The 10,654-nt window shown below is 40.2% G+C and overlaps 1 protein-coding gene across 4 annotated transcripts in view; it reads right to left on the bottom strand.

Moving 5' to 3' along the window:
• The window catches only part of Ncoa7 (nuclear receptor coactivator 7), a 139,196-nt gene extending 131,738 nt beyond the window's left edge, over window positions 1–7,458 (bottom strand). For 2 of the 4 annotated variants that reach the window (XM_005335375.5, XM_005335374.5), the window contains exon 1: window positions 6,623–7,200. The gene's annotated coding sequence lies outside the window, so the exon portion shown is untranslated. Of the gene's footprint in view, window positions 1–6,622; window positions 7,201–7,303 lie in introns of those variants that run through there. The other 2 variants (XM_021733320.3, XM_078019233.1) reach the window with 2 other exon arrangements.
• Between the last annotated feature and the right edge of the window lie 3,196 nt (window positions 7,459–10,654).

Consider the following 10,654-nt stretch of genomic DNA (forward strand, 5'->3'; position numbering starts at 1 on the left):
TTCGTGAATTTTCTGTTTCTATTTTTTTATTTTATATATATATAAAAGCTATGGCATATTAAACTGAAATTATCTGGAAATATTTTGTGATTGAAAATACCAAAGACAGCGAAGGCACAGTGAGGCTCACAACTGTAATCTTAGCAACTCAGGAGGCCAAGGGAGGAGGATCACAAGTCTGAGGCTAGCCTCAGCAATTTAGCAAGATATCCTCAGCAATTTCATGAGCCCATGTCTCAAAATAGAAAATAAAAAGAATTACAGATATAACTCAGTGGTAGAGACCCCTGGGTTCAAACCCCAGTACCAAAAGAGAACAGCAACAAAATCAAAACATTGCTATATTTGTTTCAGTGGAATTCAGCAGATAGGTATTATCTTGGAGGAATCACTAGAAGCTAGTGAAAAGGATCACCTATATGTACCTGAGACCACAGAACTGACCAGCCCCTCTCCAACAGATGGATGAATAGTCTGGACTGTGACTTATATCATACAGCAAATGCCATCCTTATCCAATTCTAAAATATTTCCACTCTTATTACTCTTATCAACATGTTTGGGAAAAGAAATAAGTAAACCTGATGTTGTGAGGTCAAAATTACAGAAGAATACAGGAAGATTCAGAGGGATCTCACAACGAAAGAATGGTCTCATGAATTATTCCTATTCATCAAGGTATATCTGGTTAGTGATAATCATCAATCAAAAATTTCACATGAATGGGGCTAAACAAATGCTTTTCAATTCTTCTCTGAAACTTTTGGGTTTTTTTCTTTCAGTTGTTTATAGATTCAGCTATATTTTGATTTCTCACCATTGTTTTTCCCCATAATTTTATTGTTCATTATAATTATACATAATGTTATATATTCACACACATTTATGACAACATAATTTAGCCAATATCATTCCCCAGTATTTCCCCTTTCTCTCCCCTCCTCCCTCCCCTTGGTCCCTTTTCCTCTAATCTATTCTTGCTGTCTAATGCTCTGTTAATCAGTCATCAAAAGCAAATTACCATGGGGGTGTGGGCACGCCTGTGATCCCTGCTACTTGGGAGGCTGAAGCAGGAGAATCACGAGTGTTCCAGGCTATCCTTGGAAGCTCAGTCGGAGACTCTGTCTCAAAACAAAAAAGGCTGGGGATAGATATAGCTCAGTGGTAGAGTTGTTCTTGGGTTCCGTCCCTAATGCGTGCGGGGGTGGCAATTACCTCACACCAGGCACTTTGCAATAAAACCAGGCACTTTGCAATAAAACCAAACACTTAGAATATTTCTAATTATTTTGATTAGAATTTGAAATTTCACTTACATACTTAGGAGTCACTTTTTAGGATTGGCTATTCTCTCTGGATGGTTCAGGTCATTTGTTAGGGTTAATGTCTAATACTTTCAGTCTCTCAGGCATAAAATTTTTTCTGTTAGATCCTTAATCTTTAGTGACATCCCATTTGAAGCCTTCAGCCCCTTTAGGTACCAACGACAGAGGAAACCTCAAAACTGAGGCCTAAAAGACACTCTCCCAAACGAGGGCCCTAACGAATACAAAAACTTCCTTTAATGAACATTAACACAACATTTCAGAGAGAAGTAGTGAAGCAAGCCAGAGCTGCTAAAAATAATATGGGTATGTGTTAGATTGAAGTAGGGGTGGTAGGGTAGGGAGACAAGAGGAATGAATGGTTAAATAAAAGCTTCAGTTTTTTTTTCTTTTTAAACTAATCTTACATGCTAACAAAATCAGTTAATTTTTACTAGAAAGGCACTTTTGCTACTTATGAGAAATCCTTATTCTCAGTAGAGAAGTCAACTTGCCATACTAAATTACAGTAGAAGTTTCCATGAGCTAAGAAATCTCAACTCAGAAAGGGCCCTGGAGGTGACCCCAGAACTGAGTGTGGTTTGCTAACAGTAAGTGGTAGACAGAGTGCTCCATGGAGAGGGACTGGCATGGAGGGACCCCAGGCATGTGCAGGAAGTGACAATTGGTCTTACAATACTACATGATTATCTTGGGGTTTTTACATAAGCAAGGCAAATGGTATTGTAATGGTGCATGGTGACCTTGAACTTTCATCAGACATTTTAAAGTATTCCAGAAGTACAGGAAGGGATCTCAGCAAAGAATGATCTGTAGGACAATCCCAGGAATGGCAGGGGACAGAAGATAATTCTTCAGGACCCAAAACACTATGATGTATGATAGGGATTCTTTAGAAGGCTTGAACAGGGAAGTTTAGAAAGAACAGTAGCTGAAATACATAAGGAAAGAAGAATGCAAATCACAGTCAAAACATCTGAGGCACCGGACAAGGGTAATAGGAATGAAATCAATCAGAAAAATGGTTAAGAGACAAATTAGCAGGCTTTATATTTATATTTGCCACAAATGCATAAAATGTCACTACAATATTCTCAACTGATATCACCATTACTCATGGAGAGGGGAAGCAGATACATATTCATTTATACCTTTCAAACCACATGAAGGTATTACCTATTTTTTTAAAAAAATAAATTTTAGAAAAAGATATGGAGGTTTTCAGAATGTGATGTCTCATGTAAAACCCTCTTCAAACTTCCTCCTATGTTTGAAGTTGCACGTCTGAAATCAGATTATTTTTATGTCAATGACTCAGACTACACCTGATAAGAGGCAACCTCCCTGTTGATGTATGTACCAAACTTAACCTGGAATCACATAATGGTAACTAGAAACATTCAACCAGCCTAATAGTTGTTTAAAAACACAGGATAAAAAAAGTCTGGTCACTTGGCCCAGGAAACACAATCTTTTAAATTTCAAGGTAAATAAAAGAAACTCGGAGAAGAATATCTGATTTATCAAAATGCCTATGAATCACCAATGTAAAGGTCAGATTCCAATTTGGTTTGGTGAGTTTTGAGCTAGTCTGGGCCAGCCCTTTGGCTAAAAATGACTTTTAAAAAATCATATAGAATCTCCCAGTTTCATATAACGTATAAGGCAGGTGGTTTCAGATGTATTTGACTTAAACGGGATGACTTAAATTGAATGGACATAAACTTAACAGCTAAAAAAATAAGTGAAATTCATTTTTACAAAACCATGTAATGTTGTTTGGCTATATATAACTCAAACACTAAATTTATAACACTTATTGAAAACACATTTAAAGTAACTTATTGATTAAGCTTGTTGATTAAAAACACAGTGCATCCAGGGATCAACTCAAATGTTTTCATTTATTTGGTTTTATGTTTTATATTGTACCTTGTTCACAAAGGATGTGAGTCAGCTTAATATAATTCAATAATTTGTGAAAATATAATTAGATAAAAATCAGAATCAAAAGAGACAAGGTAAAACAGATATACTCAAGATCAAAGGGGAAAGTTAGAACATTGCTATTTTTTCTAGGTTCTAGGTTTTCAGGTGGTTTTATTACAATTGAGTTCCAAATTTTACTATTTCTAATTGCCAAGTAAGAAATGAAAACAATCAATTATATGATTCTCATTTTGCATAATGTAAAAACCAAGACAACACATTAATTGTTTAGGAAAGAACAGGTTTTCTTTGGCATCTACAGCTAAATGGAATTTCTTGCAAGAGTATTCATACAGGAACAGTAGAAGGGACCATGATCATAACCACTTATATAGTGATACAACAGTGGGTCTCTTTTCACTTGTCTTTATGATAAAAATCCCTCAATGTGGACATGATAGAGGATGGGGGCAGAGGTTTAAAGGATGTAAAACACAGTAACCAAGTTCACAGTTTCTGAAGATCTGACTAGACTCCTGGCCTAACAACTAAGATTAGAAGGGAATTGGTGGATATTATGAACTTTGTTCAGCTGAACCTCTGTAAACATCGTTTTTCTTAAATAAGCTTCTGATCAAATTTACAAATAGACAATACATATTCTCTGGCATGTGCAGAAACAAAGGCATTTTCTATTCCAGTTGAGGGGAGACAAGCACACAAGAATTATTCCTCAACCATCTATATTTCCTTCCTTTGAAATTCAAAGTTATACAAATGTATTCCTGTATATTTTACTGCAATTGTAACCGTGTCATTCTAATATTTGTGAATTGAGTGAATTCTGTTTAATTTACACAAAAAGCGAATTATAGGCTGATTTTAAAAGGACAGCAAATGACATTTAGCAAGGAAAGAAGAGGTTTTCTAAAATAAAACTTTGAGGAAGACTCAGAAAGATATAAGACAATAAATCAGGTTCTAGGATTGCATTCCTTGGGTGTTTGTGGAGTCAGGGCTACAGGGGGCTCTAGAGACAGGACCCAAGAAGTGAGTCACCCAATCCCAGAAACATTGCGCATTTGGATGCAGGACACACACAAAGAAAAGAAATGCCTCTTCCATTCTGCAATTATTTATGATTCCAAGGCCCAGAGTTATACCACATTAAGTGCTCAGTTTCCAGATGTCAAATGAACAAATGTTTATAAGTAACAAAGAGTATATTGTAACCATAGAGGAGGGCTCTTCTGAAATGTATAAAGTGAGCAAGGAGGAACAATGTAAATTAACTACTCAAAACACTTGATTATAAATTGTGTAAAATGTAATTATCTTTATTGCATGGGGGCATCTACTTTGTTTTAAAAATGATAACAAATTAGGTTTTTTCATAAGTTCCCTTCCACTTTGTTTCCCAAGTCTTTCCACCTTTTACCTAAAAGTATTTTCCCTTCACCTATCTCAAGTTGGTTTGAGATATAATAATAAGAAAATATGGTTTACCATATTGGGTGAAAATAAGTTTTTTAAAAAATTTTAATATGTAGCCAGAGGAGTAATGATGTACTAAGATGACAAAGGAAGAAAAGAAAATGAGATTCCCCCCCCCAGATAATTTTGTTAAGTGGAGACCAAAAAGAAGTTTCTACTGACTCATATATTTATGCAACATGAAAATATAAACAAAAATCATAACACAAAATATCATAGGGCAAGAGTAAAGCAAATGAAATGTAATGCAGTAATCCTTGATTCTTTTTTCTTTTTGCCCCCAAATAACAGCATTTGAAAGGAGGAAGGCATTGGATCTCTCAAACTCCTCAATTCCCTGGTTGGCAATCCTCAGAATTTAGAAATTTGTATCTAGAGCTGGAAGTGTAGCTCAGTGGTAGAGCACTTGTGAAGCATGCCTGAGGACTTGTTCAAACCCCAAGCACTAGGGGGTGGGGGTAAATTGTATCTAAATCACATATTCTGAATCACTTGGGAATCACAGACACATCTAAATGTTTGGTTTTTACCTTTAAACCACACCCCACCTCTAAAATGAAGTTAATATGTCACTTATTAACCAAATCACAAGTTTGATCACTAATGAGGCTGGAAAGTTTACAGCCTCAGACATGAAATAAGAGGGAGAATTGCCTCAGTTAATAAAACATAGAACAACAGCACGTGATCCTAAAAATGCCAGGATTCAAATATAAATGTTGAAATAACCAATTCTGCCTATTTGTACAAAATCCAGTTAAATTTCCCTGACCACAGGAAAAAAATACATTGTGGGTTTCTGATGAAGTTCAAAACAGTACACTCAGCAAATAATGAGCATCTACTACTCATCAGACGCAGGGTTGGAAAAAAAACACGAAGATTTTTGTCCTTTTTCTATTTATAATGATTAAGTTTTGTAAATCTCTAAATTTAAAAATGTGAATATATAATTGAGTTTACAATGATCACTTAAATTCTAAACCTTGTTGTTTTACATGTAATAAAAAACGACAGCCTGTGAACAAAGAATCTTACTAAAAATTCTACTATATGAACTCTACACCTAGCGAGGAAATAAGACTTCATAGCCAGTTTTTCAGAAATGCTAACCATAACACATAGTTACAAGTTGGGCTCCGCACAAGGCTGCCTCTGCTGGCTGAGCTGGTGCATCCTTCCAGCAGAACCTCAACTCCCGACACCTGTATCAAACTTGCTACTCTTAAACCCATCCTTCCTGTAAGCAGGAGGCTTTATCTAAGGAGGCTACACCGGAATATCTCTGCCTCATCCATCTCCTGAATAATCTGACTTTTAGAAAGACCTCTAATTAGGCTGGCCCTAAAATGTTGACGATAAGGGTTTGCGCCGTCAATTTCATATGCCATCCGGCCAACTGTGAAATACACAACAATCCACAGTCACTCTCATAAGCCGCTAAAATAACGCTTTGCTCTTCTGCACGTTTGGGCGAAAAAAGACAAGAAAAACGCTTCTGCCAACCTAATTGAAAAAAAAATGCAGTGACATATTTCTACCTGAGCTGCTGAAAATCCAACGGTCTTCTCCCCAGATAAACCACATGCCAACCTGTCCTCCCCACCTCCGCCCAGCCCTCACTCCACCGGTCCCCAGGGGGTGGGCGGGAAGGGTTACGCTCTCCTTTGCCCCCAATCGGCCTCCCGAGCTGAAAAAGAGTGTTTCAGGTTAACAGGGGGCTGCGCCGAGCGCCATTAGCACACCTCCGAGTGCTCCGCCGAGCTCTAGCGGGAGGCAAGTTTGGCGGGTCCTGGCCCCTGCCCTGGCTTCTCCCCGGTAGCAGCATAAGCTGCGGGTGGCCGCGAAAGCTGGGCCCCGCCTCACCCACCTACCTACAGGGCGGGGGCGCCGGCTCCTCGGGTCCGGGAGAAGGGGTTCGGGCGCACGCATTTCTGGGAGCGGTGGCCTCTGCGGCTGGGCGCGGGGGAGCGCATCCTCCGGGGAGGGTGGAAGGAGGGGTCAGGGGAGGACCCGGAGCCGAGGAGGAGCAAAGGCCGAAGGAAGGAGCGCCCGGAGCGCGCGCCCGCGGTGCTCGGATTTCGGAGCTGGTGCGAGCAGCAGCGAGGCCTCGCCCACGCGCGGCGCTTCGCCGCCCCTGCAGCTGCGCCCACGGTCAGGGCATCCGCCGCGACAAGCTTGCGGGCCCGGCCGAAGGCGGGGAGCTGCGGGTGGCGCAACGCGGTGCAGACGCCAGCCTTTAGCTCCGCCCGGCCCGCGGCACGCTCGGCGCCCCTCCGCTGCGGCGGGGGCCGGGGAGCTCGGTGGCCAGGATCCGAGGGTCAGGCTGTAGCTGCAGCATCCTCCTTGCGACCGTGACCTCCGAGCTGAAGGCTAGGTAGCCGGGTCACCCCCCGGCTGCTGCAGCCTGGCTGCCACAGCCCGGACCTGGCGACTCCGCCCCGGAGAACTGCGCGCGCGGCCTCCGGCAGGCCTTGGCCTTTTGTGACGCCTCCTGAGCGAGAGCGCATTGTTGGCCAGGCAGCTGACCGCGGAACCTGGGGGGGTTTGCTTACCTCGCCCCTGGCGGCAGCCTCTACAGCTGGCCGGCCTTGGGTCCCACTCTTCGTGGGATGTAAAGCTTTGAGAGCAAGCTGGAGTTAGAGCGTCTCCTCGAGCCTTAAAGCCCCTTGACTTTTCCTTCCAGTTCAGGGACGACTGGCCACAATAAATTCATCCTTCTGTCTTTTCCGGCTTTGCGCTTAGCAAAGGGGCCCACCATCTCCTCCCCCTCCCGTCCCCAGTACAACATCCTGGATGCTGCCAAATTGCAATCATTACGGCAATAGGAATGTAGCAATTGGGCTGTCCAGCCAGCTCTTGGCAGAGACCCGAGAGAATCTTTGTGCAAAGGTTTACATCAGCAGCAGGGCCTATACCCGTGGGGTTTTGCATCCGCATTAGATGCTGTTCCCTCTACAGTCCCATGACTAGCACTGCAAAATGACTAGGAGGAACTGGCGGTGAAGTTCACCCTTAGGCCTGGGCATTGGGGAAAGCGGGGGCGGACCCTCCCCGAAGATCGTGTAGCTGGTCTGATAAGTTGGTGTGTCAGAGGCCATCTAGACAAAGTAGATATGGGCCTCCTCCTTGCCTTGTTGATGCTGCTTAGGCTGTAATAGCCTCTCCGGAAGGCGGAGCAAAGCATTTAACAGTCGAGGGCTTTGGGATTTCAGTGGCAGGTGGTGATGTTACACCGTCTTGCAAATATGGAATCATAACCCAGTTCTGCAGTGAGCATGTATAAATATGGACATAGGGTTTGCATCTTTCTGGTCTAAGTGTGAAGAATGAAATTTTGCTCTCTCTTTGTAAAGGCATTGTGGGTTTTTTTTTTTTAATCATTTAGTGTTTAACAAGGAGGGAAAATTAGTTTTCTTAAATATCAAAGCTGATTTAATGTATCAGAAAATAACTAAATACACAAAAGCATGGCATGATATATCCAGAAAGTTGGAGCTGCTTCCACAATTCTTTGATGAATACTTCTATGATTTTGAAATCTAAGTGTAGTTAAAATAGGACCAAACAACCCCTGCCACCACCATTTTGCATATAAAGTTCAAATTGTGATACAATAGTTTTGATATGTTTTTAGCTGAGTTCTTTTAAGCAAATTGGAGGTTGGGTGTGGAGCAGTGTGAGAGCTGCACTGCGCTGGGTCAGGAAAGACTGGCCCATGACTAGGCTACTTCCTAAGAATCTTTGGCTGATCTAAAGCCCTGCATTATTGTCAAATGATACTCATGATATTGTGTCCTAATTAAGAATGTATGCATATATAGCAATGTATAAGTACAGAATGAAGTCACTTGGAAGAAAAATTTGGCAGTTACTCTTTTTTTAAAAAGAAAATTATAAGTTCCAGATGTCTCTGCAGAAAATGTCCATTGAGTTACAATTTCTTTTTACTGTTTTCCATTCTTTCATCACCAAGAGCAGCACCCTTCTTTTTCTCTCTATGGACCTCATGTTTTGTCAAGAAGCAAGCGGTAATCCTTTTTTTTTGTGTGTGTGTGTGTGTGTTCTTAACCCAACAAAGATATATAACTATTTTAAAAGTAGTGATTGTCACTTATAAAACATTTGTCAACCTTTCAAAAGCACTACAAGTAATGTTACTATCTTCACTATCTTCATGAGCTCCTCTATGATTACATGCTGTGTCAATGCTAATTATAACATTCTATTACAGTGAAAGTCCTGATATAATAAAAAATTTCTGCTCCCCAGCTTGGGGGAAATCTTTCTCCTAAAGGATTCTTCACTCATTCTATTAACTGAGCCTTTGCTGACTTATCTAAGCTTTGTCTTTATAGAAAAATTAGACAAGATATGACTTTTCCATATCATCTACATCTGTGTTATTCAATATTGTACCCATTAGACATGAGGGGCCATTTACATTTAAATTATATACAATTTAAATTTTGAATCATCAGCCCATTAGTCATATTTCAAGTTCTAAAGAGCCACACAAAATTCATGACTACCCATTTGGACAGTACAGAATGTTACATTTTCATTATTACAGAAAATTTTAGAATAGAAGGTCAAATTTTAGTTGGTAGATAAGATATGCATAAAATAATGGGAAATGATAGTTCATTAAATAGTTCACTTCAAACTGAACCTCATTAGACAATCTGTTTCTTAAGAACATAGTAATCTTTAAGTTTTCAGATTACACCTCCATGGAGTGCTGACCTTGGGTGAATTACTTAATCTCAGTTGCCTTTTCCTTAAAGGGGAGATATAAGAATACTGAATTCATAGGGTATATACAAGGACTAAATAAGATAATTCATGAAAGGTGCTTAGACTAAAGTCTAGAATGTGGTATCAATAAAAGTTAGTTTTTGCTATAACAATATATGATATTATGATAAAGGTTTTTAAAAGTATATCTCTAGCACCTCTATACCTGGCTAATGAAATATGCTTGGTAAAAGCTGAGCTAATAAAGAAATGTAATGCTATGTTAGTTTCATGGATAAGAGGGCCTCTTTTAAATTTAAAACTGACCTTTCTTTATTTGATAAAAGACAGAAACCATTGTAAGACAATTTAGATTGAACAGTCATCTTACTTTTTCTGTGATAAACAACACTTATTTGATGAGACTTTAGGATAGATACAGAGAAGCAGAGATATTTTTAGTTCTTAAAGGGGAAAAAAAAATGAGAGAAGTCACTTCATCTGCCCTGACCTTTGTTTGTTTATTTGTTTGTTTGTTTTGGTATCAGGATTGAACACAGGGGCACTTAACCACTGAGCCACATCCCCAGTCTTTTTTATTTTTTATTTTGAAACAGGGTCTCACTAGGTAGCTTACAGCCTCAGTAAGATGCTGAAGCTGGCTTCAAACCTGTAATCTTCCTGCTTCAGCCTCCTGAGCTGCTGAGGTTTCAGGCATGCACCACCATGCCCAGCTCCTTTGTTGTTTTCAAACACATCACTGGTAACCTCTCACAGAACTGGAATTCCAAGAATATTGACAAATACCTCTCTGACAATTTGCCAAACAAAAGGTTCCCTGGATAAGTAGTGAACTTGCAACCACTGGAAGTATTGAAACTTCTTAAGTTTTCCCTACAAAGGAGTGGAGATTTGTGCATTGGGAAAAGAGTTTAGGCTATTGGACATCTCCGCTTTTTCTAGAACAGAGAGAAACACCTCCTTTCATATGCTTGACCGGGGCTGGTTGAGACAATAGGCCACAAACACTGATGACATCTGTGTGGGCATGTGAGTGGCCACCCACCTCTGAGGAGGTAGAAAAGAGTTCATGATGTTATAGTGTTGAAGGCAGTGGCTCAGTTTCACAAACTGGGATCTCTGGTTCATTGATTCATTAAAATACCATC

Source organism: Ictidomys tridecemlineatus, chromosome 8 (assembly GCF_052094955.1).
Source record: "Ictidomys tridecemlineatus isolate mIctTri1 chromosome 8, mIctTri1.hap1, whole genome shotgun sequence".
NCBI lineage: Eukaryota > Metazoa > Chordata > Mammalia > Rodentia > Sciuridae > Ictidomys > Ictidomys tridecemlineatus.